The sequence below is a fragment of the Mus pahari genome, chromosome 13 (genome assembly GCF_900095145.1).
Source record: "Mus pahari chromosome 13, PAHARI_EIJ_v1.1, whole genome shotgun sequence".
NCBI classification, from domain to species: domain Eukaryota; kingdom Metazoa; phylum Chordata; class Mammalia; order Rodentia; family Muridae; genus Mus; species Mus pahari.
In genome coordinates this window covers 9338874-9357281 of record NC_034602.1, presented here as the reverse complement: position 1 = coordinate 9357281, position 18408 = coordinate 9338874, and the positions used below count along the sequence as shown (strand labels likewise).

The following is an 18408-nucleotide window of genomic DNA, read 5'->3' as shown; positions in this document are numbered from 1 at the left end:
CAACAATTTAATGTTACCCATGTCACTGAGACTTTTTATAATTCTCAAGACAGGGTATTGTAGAACTTTAAAAACTTTATCTTTTTAACAAAGAAAGGGAGGAATTATCCCTGTGCACATTATTTAAATCTCATTTTTATTTTTAAAAATTTAAAATTGGGATGTCAAAGAACTTACTAAATGCCTTAGTATCTTAAAACTAGACATACTCATGTCTAGGTGAGATAAAAAGGATCTACTTATTGGCATATGGATTGATCCTAAACAGCTACCCTAATGGGAAAGAGGGAAAGCTTGTGTTCTCTCCACAGAATGCTGCAGAAGTATAACAACTTCCAGAAAGGTTTGTATGACAAACTAACCTGTGAGTTCGCTGAGTGCCCTAACTGTGGTGACAAGAAAGCTGAATCAGGTATATGTCTTTGACCTTCCTTTGCTTGCTTGCCTTTGTCCCAGATTGGACAAGCTAAGCTGCCTTGCTTCAAGCTTTTAACTTTTTGGGATAGAGAACATTAGAGACTGTGAAATCTGACTTAAAAAAAACTTAGTCATAGGAGGAGTTATAATGATTCTTCTCTTTCCTTCAATGTGACCAGTTACTCTAAACTCAATCTTGGACTGGTCTATTAATAATTCCAATATTAGAGATTCCTAATGAAGATAGCCAAAAATCTTTATTAGCTAGCAGAGTTAACTTGGAGCATAGCCTATTTACATATGAAACAGTTTTTCTGTAGATTCTCAAAGCCACCTCCCTTACACCTGGAGGCAGAATTTGAGCTTGATCTTTGCTAATTTGCAACTGTATAGAGTACCTGGGCTTCCTCAAAGAAACTTTACAACTGTTTTACTTTACAACTGTTTTGGCTTTGTGTTTCAAGCAGGTCAGCTACACCCTACAGTCGGTCTGCAGCCAGCATTCAGCTTTGCCTTCAACAAAAAGAGCAGTGGCAGAAATTCTTTGATATGAAAAACATACCGAGTATATATTGTGGCTTTGGTCTGAATTCAGGAATAGGTGTGCGATGAGGGCCGGACAGTCAATGACGGGCAACCAGATTTCAGAACTATATCAATCTAAGATAGAGGTATATGCCAAGAGGCCGTGGTTTATCAATAATACTCCACAGAGCCATGTTTGTGCAAAATAAACACAAACAAACTGCATATATTCCTCCTTGACAGATAAGAATAGTTCAGGAAAATCTGAGCACCTACGACAGGCGTGGCCGCCAGTCACCATAATTCCTAGGTAGGACGATGGAGCATAAATATATTTTGTGTCCAGTCCAGCTAATTTTTATTATATATTTAGGGGGGATTTGTAGCCTCCTTCCAGCCTCAAAGCAGGCTGGTCCAGACCTCTGCAGCCACTAGCATCACCTGGTGTGGTCCCTTGTGACCTGCCAAGCCAGCTCTACTGTTTACACTCGCCACTGCTCTTCAAAGTGTTGTCATTGCCTGCTGAGAAGACCTTTAGATGTTCCAGAGACAACATTCTCAAGGCCCACCTACAGGCTCTCACCTCTATGAGAGGCTCCAACAACCGGGTGGTGGGGGATGGACTTTTTCCCTCTTTATAAACTCTGAACTTTATTAAACTTGCGTGCTTTGGTCAGGGTTCCTTGTCTTAGCCCCATTCTTTCTCGCTGTCTTTTCCCTTCCAGCCCAACCTGCCTTTCAGGACAGAGTGTGGCTGCGGGCAGCCCTCTCACTTGCCCTCTAGTCTGACATTGCTACAACCCTCTTAGGGGCTTCATCTTCCAGGTTAGGTAATTTGCTCCTTTGGCCTTCAGTTTGAGATATTGTTGACATCCTGTTGAGTCTGTTAAAGATGTAGCTCTTCTCAACCCCCTCCCCCCTTCCTTACAGTTCTGCCATAATCATTCAGGGTCAAGTGGAGTTATTTTTTGGCAAAATAAAGCATAGGACAAAAAAATAATTTAATAGTTAGTACTTATAGAATATTCTATATAAATTACATAAAATGACAAAGTACCAAGAGTGTGTTTTAAAGTCTTGACACACTTATTATCCAGAAACGTAATGGTTCTGTTTTTCTTCACACCTTGATATCATCTCTTGATTTGTCCTCTTGATTGTATGGCGGCTGATGAGACCTTAGGCGCAAGGCCTTTGCTTTTGTCTAGAGCTGCACCACTCACTGTCTGTGTGGTTCCTCTTTTCCTGAATTCTTTCTTCCCTGATTTGCTGTCTACAGAAAGGTAAAATTCAGAGTCCTCTGAAAATGGTTTTAGTCTTACCCTCATGGTTTCTTGGTGCTTTGATTGTGTATACAATTCTTGGTTAAGTATAGTTTCACTTTAGGATATTGGCAGCAATAATCTCTTGCTTTCTAGAATTCGGTCTTGATTCCTGACCATCTTTAATGTTTTTGTCATATTTTGTTTATTATTATTATTATTATTATTATTATTATTATTATTATTGTGGTGTGTGTGTGTGTGTGTGTGTGTGTGTCAGAGGACAAGTGTGGAAGTCAGTTCACTCCTTCAACCACGTGGGTCCCAGGAATTGAACTCACGTCCTCAGGCTTAGAGGTGAGCACTTTTGCCCACTGAGCCACCACACAGGCCTTTGATGGTCTTCTTGATACAGATCTGTTTTTGTTCATTGTGCTGGATGTTCTGACTTGAAGGTATGTGTTCTTCAGTGTTGGTAAATTTTTTTAGATTTCTTTTATAATGTTCTCTCTGGATTTGTTCTGTATTTTGTAGAACTCACAGTAACTGGACAACAAAACTTCAAGTTGATTTTAAAAAAGTCATTGCCTTTCCCCCAATATTTTTAAAATCTCTTCTTTGTCTTGAACAACTTTCTAGAAAGTATCTTCAGTGTTCTCCCGGGACTGGGGTAGTGTCCTTCTGCTCCTGTGTCACCTCCCATACTGTGACCTCCTCAGCCACCTGTTCAGTTTCGTGTCTTGCTTAGTTGTTGTTGTTAGCTACATGATCTTGCTGTGAGTCCTGGTGGATTCTGTTTCAGTCTTCCATATGCTGAGACTATGCTAATACTACAGTATTTGGCTGTATCCTTCTCTATTAAGTTGCATTGTGATTTGGGATAGTAATGAGTCTGAGGACCTATTGCTTATCCAGTGACATTTTAATTACACCTACTTGCTGACCCTATGTATATATCTAGGCTGATGCAACTAAGGAAATTTGGGTTACATGTTTGTAACATGTACAGTCACATTAAAAAATAATCAGAAAAAATATATATCAAAATGTTAAAATATCTTTTTCCTGGATGTATACTCTCTGGTGATCTTAATTCTCTCCTTTAAAAAAAATCTTCACGGGGTCAACAGAAAGAAAACACCCAAGTGTCTGCCACAGACAAAAGACACCCAAGCACCTACCGTGGGCACCATTATTTGGATGAATGTGTGATGGAGAGATAGAAAGGTGGAGTGCACAGTAGAGAGATGGAAGAGAAAGCAAAGCTGAGGTGGCTTTGTACACTGTGGAGAAAGGTAGAACTGGAGAGTCAACGGCTGTGAGGAACAGGCAGATATGAGGAACCCATGGTGAGGCCCTAATCTGGGCTGCTGCCAAGGGCTATGTCTGGGGGGTCTGTGCCAAGGTCTGTGGTGCCAAGGAGAGGGGAGCAGACAGACAACAACAAGGAACTGACCGAGGGATAGGACAGGACATGCTGATCTGAGTGGCCTATGCTGCTACCTGAGGCCATGAGGACATCTGGGCCCAAGTGGCTGATAGGGGTCATGACTGGATTCTTGGACCCATGGCAGCCATGGCATAAGTCTGTGTTGATGTCTCAGGCCCCTGTCATCACTAAGGCCATGCAGATGTCCCTGGGAAGACTGCCACCTGAGGGACTATGTTGAACCTTCACCAGCTCTGGCACTCTGGAGAGTGGGGCCTGCGCCTCACTTGGGCAGCATAGTAGAGCTGACCCTGGTGGTGTGGGTGCAGGTGAGCCAACCCCATGACATGAGAGCAGGAAAGCTAATCCTGTCCCTTGCTGGCTGCAGCACTGGGTGAGTTAGCAAGCACCCAATGCTCATCCTGCAGCAGGAGAGCTTATCCTGGTGATGTGGTTGCAGGAGAGTTGAATGGGATTGGAGTGCATGATGTGAAAGTCACAAAGAATCAATAAAAAGTTATAAAAAATCTTCACTTTCTAATATAATATACAATTACCATATGATTTAAAATATCTAAATAAAACCCAACAACTATAGGAAACACAAATCTGATTTTTAAAATCGACAATTTTGACATCTAATTTACAGGTAGAGGTATTCAGATAGTCCATAGGATGCTAAAAGGCAAGCAACATCTTTAGTCATTAGAAAAACACAAGCTATACCTATAATAAGCTATTGCCACACACTTATAAGAATGACTTTTACAAAGAAAACTTACTTTGTCATGTGCTGTTAAGGTATGAAGCAATTCTAGTATGTCACTGAAGAGTGTTCACAATGACACAGCTACTTTGTTGCTGGCAGTCCACCTGGGATCAAATAAGGACTCTTCAAAGAAGAGATTCTCCAGCTGGGAGTGGTGGTACGTGCCTGTAGTGTCAGTACTTGGGAGGCAGAGGCAGATGTATCTCTGAGTTCAAGGCTAGCCTGGTCTACAAAGTGAATTCCAGGACCATCAGGGCTACACAGAGAAACCCTTTTGAATAAAAACAAAAGAAAAGAAAGAAGAGAGTATTATTTTGATGCTTTTACAATATATACAATATATGCAACTCTGTGGCTCTCTAAGTAATATGCCTCAGAAGATTGTAGTGCTAACAAGATTTAAGAGTTAAGCACATTGGGGGGAAAAAAGGCTCAGAGGTTAAGAGCACAGGCTGTTCTTTCAGAAACCCAGGTTCAATTTCCACCACCCACATAGCAGCTCACAATTATCTATAACTCCAGTTCCAGGGGCTCCAACACCATCACACAGACAGACATACAGACATGTAGGCAAAACACTGATGCACATAAAATAAATAAGCTTGATTTAAATTCATTAATTAATCTTAAAATTTAAATAAAGTTGGGCTGGTGAGATGGCTCAGTGGGTAAGAGCACCCGACTGCTCTTCTGAAGGTCTGGAGTTCAAATCCCAGCAACCACATGGTGGCTCATAACCATCCTTAACAAGATCTGACACCCTCTTCTGGAGTGTCTGAAGACAACTACAGTGTACTTACATATAATAAATAAATAAATCTTTAAAAAAAATTTAAATAAAGTTTAAAAAATATAAACTGATGGGCATATTTTTCATCTTAAATAATTTCCTTCCGTAAATGAAATTGTAAGGTGGTTTTGTGATGTAGAGAATACAGAGGAGTGCTAATCTTTTTTTTTTTTTTTTTTTTTTTAAAGACAGGGTTTCTCTGTATAGCCCTGGCTGTCCTGGAACTCACTTTGTAGATCAGGCTGGCCTCGAACTCAGAAATCCACCTGCCTCTGCCTCCTGAGTGCTGGGATTAAAGGTGTGTGCCACCACGCCCGGTGAGGAGTGCTAATCTAATATCATGAAACTCAAGGTTGCAGACATTCTGGTTCTGAGTGAACATAGTTCTTCTGTTGTTTCTGACAACACTATTTCTCAGGCAACTGTGACTGTCACAGCTGTGTTGAGATTTCTGGACTCCCAGTCACTAGGAAGGCAAACTAGATGTCAGGCTGAACAGCTTTCCCATCTTTTCCTGACACTTACGTTTTCTTGGTCCTTCTATCCTATGAAAAGTATTTGCTTACACAAAAACCTGTGTATGGATGGACATTAATAGTACACATGTTCATAATGACATAATGCTTTGAGAGCCATGGGACTTTCTTTGCCCAGATTAGCATGACCCAGGACTCAGGGTACTGGATACTCAATGGCCAACAGAAGTTCAACTTGAGACAGTTTGCTCTCAAGTTCAGATGGAAATAAAAGATGAAGACAGGCATAAATGATGAAAAACTAAGCCTTAGTATGTAAAATTAAGGGAAACTGAGAGAACCTCCCACGAGAGCGGAAAGACACTGACTTGCTGGTACTGGGCTTTGTATATGACTGATGACGGAAACTGAATGAAGACCGAGGTAGATTCTAAGAAATTGGTTACCTCTCTCAACATAGCTGGAGCTGGGCCAACTAAGAGGTGACATACTTTGTGCTTGTTATTCTGGCCCAGCCAAGAAGATTTTGTTTACATGTTGTTCCCCCAGTTATGGATGGTGGAGCTCTCTCTGTCCATCACCAACTTCTGACCTTGACTGTCAGCTAGCTGTTGGCCCTAGCCCACCCCTACTACTGACTTCAGAACTGATAGTCTCCAACACTGCTTGGCTGCTGTTTGCTGGTTGATGTCCAAGCTATGCTTTCTTTGTTCTTCACAACCATGTGGCTAGCCAGTAGCTTTTACCATAGGCTTGTTCCTTAGTACCTACAGAAAGCGTCTCCACACCCTGACTCAGCAATGGGAAGGGTTGAACGATTAGTACGTGTAACAGTAGTGTCTGCATACTTGCTAAGTGAAAGAAGCCAGACTTGGTAGGTCGTTTGCTATTCTGATTACATTTATAGGATAGCATTGTAGGAAGGGCAGAGCAACGGGACAGAGAGGACAGGTTCCGAGGTCGGGGATGATGAGAAAGGCTAGACACACAATATGATGAACTTTATTAGATGATGGACCTTCCTCTTTTGAATATGTGTGGAGATCACAGGACAACTTTAGGAGTCAGTCTCTCCTTTCACCTGTACATGGCTTCAAGTTGTCGGCTTGAGCAACGAGTGCTTTACACAGTGAGCCATCCTATGGGCCCAGTACAATTCATGTCTTAAACAGCGTCACAAAGTTGTTGTATTTAAATGGCTATTATAATTTGTACATTCAGCCAGCTCCTATGTCTTACACCATAGCCGTACTTAACTGTAACCTGTGGGAGATGACCTGAGTTTTGGGTACGTTTTTCTGGTAAAAACGTCTATCTTTTGATCACATTGCATGACTCAGAATTTTGAGTTGCTTTGTTTCTAAAAACCCTGCTGAAAGCAGCATACGTCAGCGGGTTCCTGTTTCAGTATTAATTTACTGCTGTTAGTGTTAGTCTTGTTCTGGTGGCAGCAGATTCTCTCTCCTTCCACCTTCCTAATTCTTTCTGTTTTTATTTGAGTGCAGCTGGAGATACCAATTAGTAGCAGTTAATCATGTTCTGGTTAGATTGGGCTTTTCTTGTCAGTAAATTAAATTATCTCTAGAAACGCCTAAAAGAAATCTTATTTTTATCTGCTGGTCCCTACTCCATTTAGAATTAAAAATTAAAAACATTACAAAGATGTGTCTCCCAACAATTTGAAAAACTAAATTTTAACAATTATGGAAGGTGCCACTCTACTTGAATTTGCTGACATGGTGGTTGGTGGTCCTGGATGAGTGAGATTCAGGCTAAGGCTGCTGAGAGAGAACACAGCCTATGGAAACTGAAGGAGTGAAGAATGGAACAATTATTTATATCGTTCTGGGTCATAGCCATTGGAAAAAAAGAGTTGCCATGTCAAAAAGGCACCACAAGGATATCATGAGTTCACTCAATGGTGTTTTTGTAAAGTCGGCTTCACGCAAGCTTTGTACCTGGGGCCACAGAGAACACAAGCATGGTGTTGAAGGCTGACATGGAAACTAAGAGTTTCAGTGGTACTTTAGACAGTATCATATGGTCATATATAGCTATGGTTCAGCAAACACAAGCCATGACACTTCATAAAAGAATGATATGATTTTGGGGTCTGTGAAGCCAGGGAACATGGAACCAGGGGACGTGGACCTGGAGCAAGAGTGGGGTCAAGGTGTGGCAAACCCCAGAAATCTCATCCTGAGACTGGCAGGGTACGATTGCTACCCACACTCCAACCCTCCTAGCTCAGTAGCCAGGTTAAAAGCTTCCTCCCCCCTTCTAAAGTCAAGTCTGGAGGCATCTGGAATTCTTCCCCAGCACCCTGGCCCGTCAGTGATGTACACCCATACCCCCGTCTGACCCCGGAAGGTATACTTAGCCTTTGTTCCACCCATTAAAGTGAGCTGTCTCACTTAGCTGCCTCTGGAGAGTTCATTCTCCTGCACTCACTCACAGAGGCTTGAGGCCACTCAACCCCAGGCCATTCTTCCTGCTTCCCCACTCAGGTTCCACCAGTTGTGATCATGGGCGCATCACAGCGCTGTGGGTGGGAGGCAGGGCCTGAATGGCAGAGCTACACAATGGGATTGTTTTATAAAACAGTGATGATTGGTTTTATAAATGATAAGTGATAAAATTTTATAAATGAAAATGATAAAACTGTAGTAATCAGAGTCTGCTGAGACCGCCAAAAGTAAAGAGGCAAGGAAGCACACGTGCGCTCAGGGGCTGTGGAGAAAGATGTATGCTCAGGATCAATGGCAGAGAGGCCGAAAAGACATCCAGTTAGCATACACAAGCTGGAACTTTTACCTCATTCCAAACACTTGGGCTTTTTTGTTTTGTTTTTCGACCAAGACAGAGGTCGGCTTGCAGCAGATAGACCTGAGTGCCAATCCTGCTGTGTGTGAACTTGGCTCGTCACTTACCTTACTCACCTTAACTCTCCAAGTCTGATTGATCATCGATTTTTCATAGGTCTGTTATCAAAATTAAATGAGACTGGGTTATGAGACACTTGCTCATTTAGAAAACATTTATTGACCTTCCACCGTGTAAGTCCCTGACAGTGAACTTTGTCCTGGTGCTAGAAAGATAAAAATTAATGTTCTGCCTTCAAGGAACCCACAAACCAAGGACTGGTGCTTTACAAAGGTTAGTAAACAAAATGTCAACTCGGTATATGTGAGCTCAGGGCTAGAGGCACTCAACAACTCACATCCAGGAAGAGGGTGATAAAGAAAGATTACCTCAGAAGATATGGCCACTGAAACACCAGAAAGGAAACTTTAAAGGTTAGCAGTATAACTTATTTCCCATGGTCTCGTTATTGGCAGAAACAAATCTTAGGGGTTTTGGTAAGCATTGTTACTTTGCATAGTGGCTTGATTTTGTTTGTTTATTACAAACTCAGAAAAACAGAGATGGGATAAGGCACAATACTCTGATTCTCGGCAGACCAAAGGGATGAAAAAGGGAGTCGATCTGCAAAATCACGACCCACAAGAGCAGTAGAGGAGGCAAGCTGGCCAGTTCCCTGACATGCGGGATGTTATACTGAAAGAGATTAAGATGAGGTCCGCCATCATTCCAGACCTTCCTCAGACAATTGCTGGCTCTCTTTGTTTTCTCTCCTGCAAAGGAGCCATAGCTTTGCTTTGTCTCTGGAGGACCACATCTTTGTCCGTTCCCTTCTGTGTTCTGCCAAGGTTGGTCCATTCAGTTTCCTATCCAGAGTTGGATATAATTCAGGATCATCCAATTACAGCCTCACATGGGCTCTTGGTACTGATCAGAGATTGAAACTCGAGCCAATCAGAATCAGTGAGAGTCACTGAGCCTGTAAGACAAACACGGCTGCTGCTTTTTGAACATATCCTCCTTCCATTGTGTGAAGCCACGTGACACCCCAGACTAAAGTCTAGACATAGTGGAGGACAAGGGTCCTCACCGGAGATTGGCTCTTGCTTAATCCTTTGTGTTTCTGAACCTTGTGCCGTGGTGCGGTTATGGACCTCTTCCTGATAACATGGCACAATTCTTTGTTTCTTCTCCCCTTCCTCTTTCTCTTCCTCTTCCTGCTCTTTGCTTAAGCTAGACTTTTGGGGGCAAATGGGAATCAAGTTCAATCAAAAGTTTTAAATGGTTTTCGATCTTGTGACCCACAAAACAATGTTAATGACTGAATATTGAGGCACAGTCATCAAGCTCAGTGGAGGGGTACATTTGTTTTACAGAATTTTTTTTTCTTGATCTTTTTCAAGCATGTTCAAATATCCTCTATGTTACAGTTTCCTGCCTTGTGGTTTGGTACCACGTAAGAAGCCATGCTACAAGCTCCTGCAAGTTCACCTTCCCTGTGAGGAAAAAAATGAAGTTTTGCTCTCTTAAGTTGCTTCCTTCAGGCATTTTATCAAAAATCTGGCACCGAAAAGTGGTGTTAATGTTGTGGGAAACCCAAACAACTCTGTTCTCAAAAAGAAAGAAGAAAGAAAAACTGTGGTTCCGTGGTGTAATAAAATGTTTATCATCACAGCAAATCTCTATTAGTATGAAATATGGTAATTTCCCAGAAAATTCTGAATATCTAAAATGACAATGACTAGAACTATAATAACCGCGAGAGCCAGAGCACCGAGACATCTTCACTGTTGCCTTGTGGCTTCAGGCTCTGTCTCTCTGGCAGAGCCACTCAGGGAACTTCTGTTGGGAGATAGTTTTGCTTTTGGTTTCTATGTGGAATAGCTGCCATCTCCCCCACCCCCCTTTTCTCATCAAAATTCTCCCACTGATCACACAGTTTTGGAAGTCCAAAGGAAACTCAGCAAACCATGTCTAGCACTCTTGTGCTGCTCAATGTAAGCTCCGTGAAGCCATCCACTCTGGAAGGACACACCCTGAAAATGAGTCACTGTCCCTTGTGCAAGGGGAGCCACACATCTTCTTGGCCCATGTCCTGCACATACTGGAGCAAAGGTCTACAGGGATGAGATGCAATTAAGAAACAACCCACTATTTCTAAAAGGCAGAATTCATATGTGACCCATCCTACAAAGAAATCCCTTTAGAAAGGATTATGAAAATGTAGTTTGTAATACAGAAGTAGAAATCAGTCTGCTTTTGAGACTGCTAAAAATCTCTGCTCTTCAGTTGCTGTTGTATACTTTAGTTCAGCTCTACCTTCTGCAGAGACAGCTTATCTATTCCTTCTCTTTCATTTCCTTTCTTCTCTCCTTTCCTTCCTTCTCCCCGTCCCCTTTTCTAAAACAAAACAAGAAGCAGACAGTCCATGCTTTGTACTTCTCCAAATAGCATCCCAGCTCACTATAATCAGCCTCCAATCCCATGACTCCTCAGTGAACTTGTCTGGCTTGGGTATAGTGTGGCTCATGTTGATAAATCTAATCAACAGCACACATCTTATTTGCCAGAGCTGACAGCTCATAGTTTCCTCAAAAATCTTTACTTCCTTCTTCTATGACACTACAGTCTCTCCTCTTTCCTCTTATTTTTCTGCTTCCTCTTTCTAGCTCCTTCTGATTGACATTACTCCTCCCAGGATTTTGTCTAAAAGCCAGAGGGATGTGAAAGCCATTTGGAATCAAAGAAGCCCTACTGATATAATCACAAAGGTAGACCATGAAAACAAAGTTATTTCTGCAAATGTGTTTGCTCATTGGTCTGATGTGTCCTTGCATTGCTCTGTCCCCAGTCTCGTGCACTCTTCCCTTCTATTCTTGCCTATCTGTGCTCATTCCTGTAGGAATCTTGTGCACATCCATCTGTTGAGTTATTAATTTTTTTAAATGTATGTATTCATTCAGACCTCCATTCTGAGGTCAAGGTCCATGTGTCTGACTGCCTTCCTAACATTTCCTTCTAGCTTGTACGGAGACTACCAAAATTGGACATGACAACTACTATATATACAATCTCAAATCTCTCCCCTTTCCAACGTTTCCTATGGAGAATACTCTATTATCTTCCCAGTTATTTGTGTGAGGGACTTAGAATCATCTTTAATTTATACCGGTTTTTTAGTCCCTTCAACCAATTGTCAAATGCTATCAACATTTTTGTTTTCAAATGCCTCTTAAAGCTGTTGTTATACACTGGATATTTATCCCCTCCATGTTTACATGTTGAAGCCCTAACTCTCAATGTTTGGCATTGGGGCTTAGGGATGTTCAGATGAAGTCTTAATAGATAAGGCTCCCTTGGAGGAATTCGAGCCTTAGAAGATGAAAAGACCAGAGTTTATTTTCTCTCTACCGTGTTAGGACACAGGGAGAAAGTGGTCCTCAATGGGAGGAATGCTCATTAGAACCTGTACAATAAATACCCTTAGAGTCTGAACTTTCAGAACTGTCAGAAACACATTACAATGTTTAGGCCATCAGCACTTCAGTTTTAGGACAGGTCAAGCTTCTTATAGCTGCCACCCTCATGCCTGACTTGTGGACTACTGCGCCTTCAACTCACCAGTGCTATACTTCTTAGTCACCTCACGAATGCATTCTTCAAAGAGTAGTCAAATGAATCCTTCATAGACATGTTTCATCATCTTGCTCAAAGCCTTATGTTAGCTTATAAAAAGGGTCAAAATCAAGTGTGACATAAGCCCTGTAACCTGTTTCATCACCAGACAGCCATACTGTCCCTTTGAATGTTCCCTCCACTTGGCCAGCTCTCTAATCACACACAGTTTCTTCCTGGAGACATTTTCCTCTGCCTGGAACTCTTCACAACTACTCCTTTCCCTTTCTTTACCTACTTCCTTGGGTAAAGATTCTCAGTTCACCTCCATGAAATTAAACTCTTCACCAGCATTCATCATGCCTATCTTTCCATGACACATATCCCAACTCTTGTCAAACAATACAAATGACTGTTTGTTTCCTTCTGGACTCCAAATTTTAAGGTCAGAGCACCATCCAAATCTTACACACAGCAAGCACATGGGACCCAAGAAACCTTTAATAAACATTTATCAGATATCTGAATGTCTATGTGAGCCTAAGGATATGTTCCAGAGAGTTAGGAAATGCTGATATAGGAGCAGTTCCCTGCCTCTACATTATGATATAGGATTTGATATCAGAATCGGGATATTTTTGGTAATTTAGAGAAATCATAACTCTGAAGATAACATTATGGGGAAAGTTATAAGTAACTGAGGTAGTCATTAATATATCGAAGGAAAATATAGCTATTTTAGGAAGGCAGAAATCAACTAGAAAGATGTGAGAACAGCTCCTCTCTCTGATGCTGTTGGCTATAGCGATATGCTGGGATCAAAGTAGCACTCATTGGGAAACATTAATGAGCCACTTTAATCAAAAAGACAGAGAGCTTTTTGATATATGATTTCTGTAACGATACATGTGTGTATAGGGGACCCTCAGAAATCCAATTTTCGTTTGGCAATAGACACAGAAAGACACAGAACTACTTAGTTTTATAAATGTGTCCTTTATGTTCATTTTGCTATTTTTTTGCTACGCATACTAGTCTGAAAAGAGATGGGCTTTTGCACATTTATAAGTGAGCAACACACAATAATAAACCATACATTTTCTAAGAAGCTAGATTCTGGCAACCAAATATAGGAATTATTATTTGGATTTGAGAACTGACGAAGAGGAATTTAAATCATAAATTAATTTTTATTTTATTTTATTCCATTTTTCCTGTCAATAAATAGTTGCAATCAAGAAAAACCTTCCCAATGAAGTTGTTTTTCTTATAAAAGGAGAATATTTTAGCTCTTGCCAGATATCTTTGATAGAGTGCCATCATGTTTAAATCTTTTTTTTTAACAGTGTTAAATGATTTTATTCAGTTTCACCTCAAAAATCGTGTTTAATTAAAAACAACACTATTAAAAATAATACAAGACGTGCATTACAAAGTAAAGAATCAGAAACTGTTTAGGGCTTAGTTCTAAAGAGTTCTTAGACCCATATCTTACTGCCATTAGGAAGGTTGGAAAGTTGATTTCTGGCTAATGACCATCACAGGTTCTGTGACACAGAACAGCAAGGAGTTTTCTAACCACGATCACCATACACTAGCCATCAGCACTCAGTAATAGCGTAATATCCTTTGAAAAGCACAAAGATTCCTTGAATGTAGTCACTTTGGGAAGAGGAACAAACAGGTCTCTGGATTCCCACCCCTCCCCCACCATCCTGCAGAATTCATGCTGGGTCCTGGCATGAGGTTCAGGTTTAAATAGAAGGCACAGAGGTCTACCTAACTAAGCAGGTCAAGCTATGGTCCTGCCCACCACTGTTGTCTGGGCTCCTGTTTGTCCTAAGAGCTACGTGACATCTCGTTCCAGAAGACAAGTTCCTCCTGTGGCTGGCACCAGGCTTCAGCCTTTTCCTTCTCCTGCCATGAAATTCCTGAGGGGATTCCAATTTCTTGTGGTTCATTGTCTCAGCAGTCTATACAGCCAAAGAACGGGCACCAGTGTCCCTTTAAGACACCACATAGTAAGAGGGTAGTTTTCTATCTCACGCTGGGGAGTGGCAGTGTTCAGTGGTGTGTTTTGTTGCTGCTTCTTTTCTTTCTTATCTTGCAAACAGTATTAGTAAGGTACAAACTGTTGGGTAGAGACCTAATTCAGGAAGAGCCTGGCTAATCCATGTTACTAACATCTGTGGAAGGCAACTGCAGACTTCTGAGTATGGGTAGTCCCCTGAGCGCTGAGAACACAGTATACTGATTTCCAGAGTAGGCTTTTAAAACTCAGTGCAAAGATCCCACACTGTTGTGTCTAATACTCAGTAATAATCCCTTAGTCCTTGTGAGATGAACTTGAAAAATTTAGTAATGCCACCCAAGTGTAAGTTATTCCTAGATAGCAGGAATAGTGGAAGGTCCATATTCATCTTTGTGATATGAAGAGAAGGTAGAATTTGCTGGGCCATAAAGACATAAGATTGGTTACTAAAGTGAGCATCTCAATTAGTTATCTATGTTCCCAATACTCTCCCTCACACGAAGGTGTTACATGAGTGTCATATGTCCACATCCTTGCATTTCAAATGCCATACAAGTAGTGCTTGTGTAGTGATTACTTTTGTTAGCTGTGCTGGGGATTAAGGTAGAGCCTTGGCTGCTTGCTAGGGAACACCTCTGCCTCTACCTCTACGCCACCCGCTCTGGTCCTCTACTGTATTTTTGAATTATTATCAGTTGCTGGGGTAGTAATTTAACCTTAGCTAACCATTACACAGCTGCTTTAATCTCTCCCAAAGGCATNGGTCTCTTTGGGCTGATCAATGCGATACAGGAACTGTGCAGGTGAGAAGTATCCAAGGTACTCCACTGTGTCTGGGGTCGTATCGTAGTGGTAGTGTCCACCTTCTCCATGGTGACTGAAGAAATGTGTGTGCTCCAGTCGCAAATCAAGCCCAGGGTCTTTGGAAACAAAAACTGGTAGACAAATCAAGGGAGCCTTCATCTCATAGAAGTGTAGCCATTTATTGACAGCTTCGTCCGAGTTCAGTGGGCAGGAAGAAAACTCTGCAGGCATGATGTGGGCTTTCACTCTCCCTTTCTGCACAACAAAGGTGCCTCCCATCCCCACAGGCTTGTCACCATAGCGCTCCTCCAGTGTCTGTCTCATGCAGCTCACAAAGTTAAGTTCTCCTTTTCTTCTCTTGGCTTGCACTTCAATGACCTTGCCAGGTTGGCCCTCACTGGCAAAAAGATTAGCCAGTAGTGCACATCCAAAATCATGATATTTTTGGCTGTATTTCTCCAGCAGGCACTCTCCATCTACAGGATTTTTATGGGCAAAGTAACTTCCATTCACAGGTTGGTTGTGTTCACTTGCTGTTTGAACAATTGGCATGAACTCAGAATTGAACCCAAGTGTCTGAAATGGACCTGCACCCGCTCCAAGGATAAATGCACCAGGCAGCTTTATTTCTTTTGCAATTTCATTTAGGTCATAAACTTTTTTTTTGTTTACAAGAGGCAATAAGTAAGGCACACCTCCTACTTCTGCAATTCTAGTTTGCCCACAGATGCCTTTTACTGGAAAGTTAAATGGCTCCTTTGTTAAATCTGGGCAGTCAACCACTGAGACCTGGACATCAGCAAAGTTGTCCTTTAGCCCCTTCTGCAAAACTTCAGCAAGCTCCTCCAGGCTTGGCACATGAAAGGAAATCATGTTTAAATCTTGTGTGGCATCCTCGACACGTTACTGTGATGCTTATGGAAGGCAGAGTCGACCTGGAGAACCAACTACTTCCTTAATCCCATCCAACGTTTGGATGGTTATCCAAAATGCTTCATTGTGAGGGCAGGCGATATAGAATCCAAATGATCTGCTTGTCCCTCTGAGGGGAGGCTGTGGTACTTAGGGGCAAGAACACTGTGATCCACTAGGCCATCTGGGGCATCTGGAAAACAACTTATCTCTGGAGACATTGTTGTCTCTATCCAGGTGTGTATGGGCTTTGTGTTCTCAACTGATCAGGAACACGCTGTTGGTCAGTATGCTACCAGCTGTCCATGGTGGTGCCATTGCCCCATGTGATATCAAAATGTCAGCCCAGAACACTGGTATGAGGTATAAGAAGACCTTTTAAGCTCTAGTGTTCACCACTAAAAATCTCTAGGGTACCACTAAAACTGCAGCTGATTAAAGATCAGAGATAATGTGGGAGCCGGCAAAGCCACTCATCAAGCAGGGCTTAGACAGTGGTAGCTTCTATAGGCTGGAAGTACTGACATCACAGGGAAACTACATTCTCACTTTCTGGATGGCGTCTACAATGTTGTAATATCTGCCTATAGATTGTTTATTCAGCTGTTGTTTTAATGCAACATTGTATCATCAGTAGACACTACAGTCTGTGGAGACTTCTGTGAGAAAAGGTGTGGTTCTAAATCTAAGGTCAGAGTTTTGGAACTAAGACTAGTGAGAATTCTGGAATTCTGGTTTCTTTAAAAACAACAACCAACAACAACACAGAGATACTATAAAAATGTGCTTTTGTTTTCATCCCAGATGTAGGATATGGGGCTGTTTTATCTGTCTGCTGCTGGTGACTATGATTTGCCTCTAGTAGGGATATGGTTTTGTCAGCTGCAGATAGTTTCTGTAATTGTGTGCTTTTTGGAATTCTGGAAACTTCTCAGAGGTTAGACAAATGCTAGGGCCCAGAGAGGCAGTGATGGTGGTTGGTTCAGGAGGTTTGGTTGTGGTTTGTTAGTATCATGCTCAAAGAAACAAGAAGAAAGAAATTAGATTATATTCAAGGACCTCTCCCTCTCCCTCTCCCTCCCCCTCTCCCTCTCTGTGGGAAGCCGTCCTCACAATCACCATGGCAAGATGGCGCTGGCATCCAGAGTTCTAACTGGTAAACAAGCGGTCTGCGCATGTGCCCTGCCTGTCCCATGGCGTCATCTGGGCCGATAGTGAGCAGCCAACCAGGGAGCTACACGTCCTAGGCGGAGAACATTTCCTATATAAGGGAGAGGGTTTTTCACCTCGGGGGTCTCCGCTTTCGAGTAGCTTATGCATTGCCTCTCGAGATGCATTAAAGCTTTACTGCAGAAGGATCCTAATGATATGTCGCATTGTTCTTGCTGGCGAGACGGTAGCGCGTCGCACCTCTCCCTCTCCCTCTCCTTTACCCATCTTTCTCTACTATTTATTGGTAGGGAGTGAAACCAGGTGGATAAAAGGTGGGAAAAAACCCACAACATAGCAAAGACCAGTTACAAGTGATGCTTCAACATGGGGCTCAGAAGATAAGGATCAAAGTGGGAAATTTGATTTCAAATGCCATAGAGAAGATAGCAGGGAATAAAGGAATGTTTTGTTCCTCCCCCCCAAGACTTCACCAAAAATTTTATGACAGCTGCTACCACTGGGATGTCTCTTGCTTTGCTCCCAGAGGAGACTTTTTATTTTTTCTTCTTATATTGAGTTTCAAAAATTGTCTGAAGAATGGCCTAACAGTTGGAAAAACTGCAGGTGGAAATAGAGGGGCCTGAGAAACAAAAATGGCTGAAATGGGAAAACAAAGGGTGTCACTCTGCTCTCTCTGCTGGAATCACCATGCCTGACCTCAAGCTGTACTACAGAGCAATTGTGATAAAAACTGCATGGTAGTGGTACAGCGACGGACAGGTAGATCAATGGAACAGAATTGAAGACCGAGAAACGAATCCACATACCTGTGGTCACTTGATCTTTGACAAGGGAGCTAAAACCATCCAGTGGAAAAAAGACAGCATTTTCAACAAGTGGTGGTGGCACAACTGGCAGTTATCATGAAGAAGAATGAGAATAGATCCATTATTTTTTTTTTCTTCCAAGACAGGGTTTCTCTGTGTAGCCTTGGCTGTCCTGGAACTCACTTTGTAGACCAGGCAGGCCTTCAACTCAGAAATCCGCCTGCCTCTGCCTCCTGAGTGCTGGGATTAAAGGTGTGCACAACCACGCCTGGCGAATTGATCCCTTCTTATCTCCTTGTACAAAGCTCAAGTCTAAGTGGATCGAAGACCTCCACATAACACGAGAGACACTGAAATTTATAGAGGAGAAAGTGGGAAAAAGCCTAGAAGATATGGGCATGGGGGAAAAATTCCTGAACAGAACAGCAGTGACCTGTGCTGTAAGATCAAGAATCGACAAAAGGGACCTCATAAATCCCAGCACTCGGGAGGCAGAGGCAGGCAGATTTCTGAGTTCGAGGCCAGCTTGGTCTACA

General features: G+C 42.1%; 1 pseudogene across 1 annotated transcript; it reads right to left on the bottom strand.

Moving 5' to 3' along the window:
- Positions 1–14680: 14680 nt before the first annotated feature.
- Positions 14681–15854, bottom strand: LOC110330851 (annotated as a pseudogene). The gene has a single exon (XR_002380969.2). The product of XR_002380969.2 is annotated as an ester hydrolase C11orf54 homolog pseudogene (transcript).
- Positions 15855–18408: the final 2554 nt, after the last annotated feature.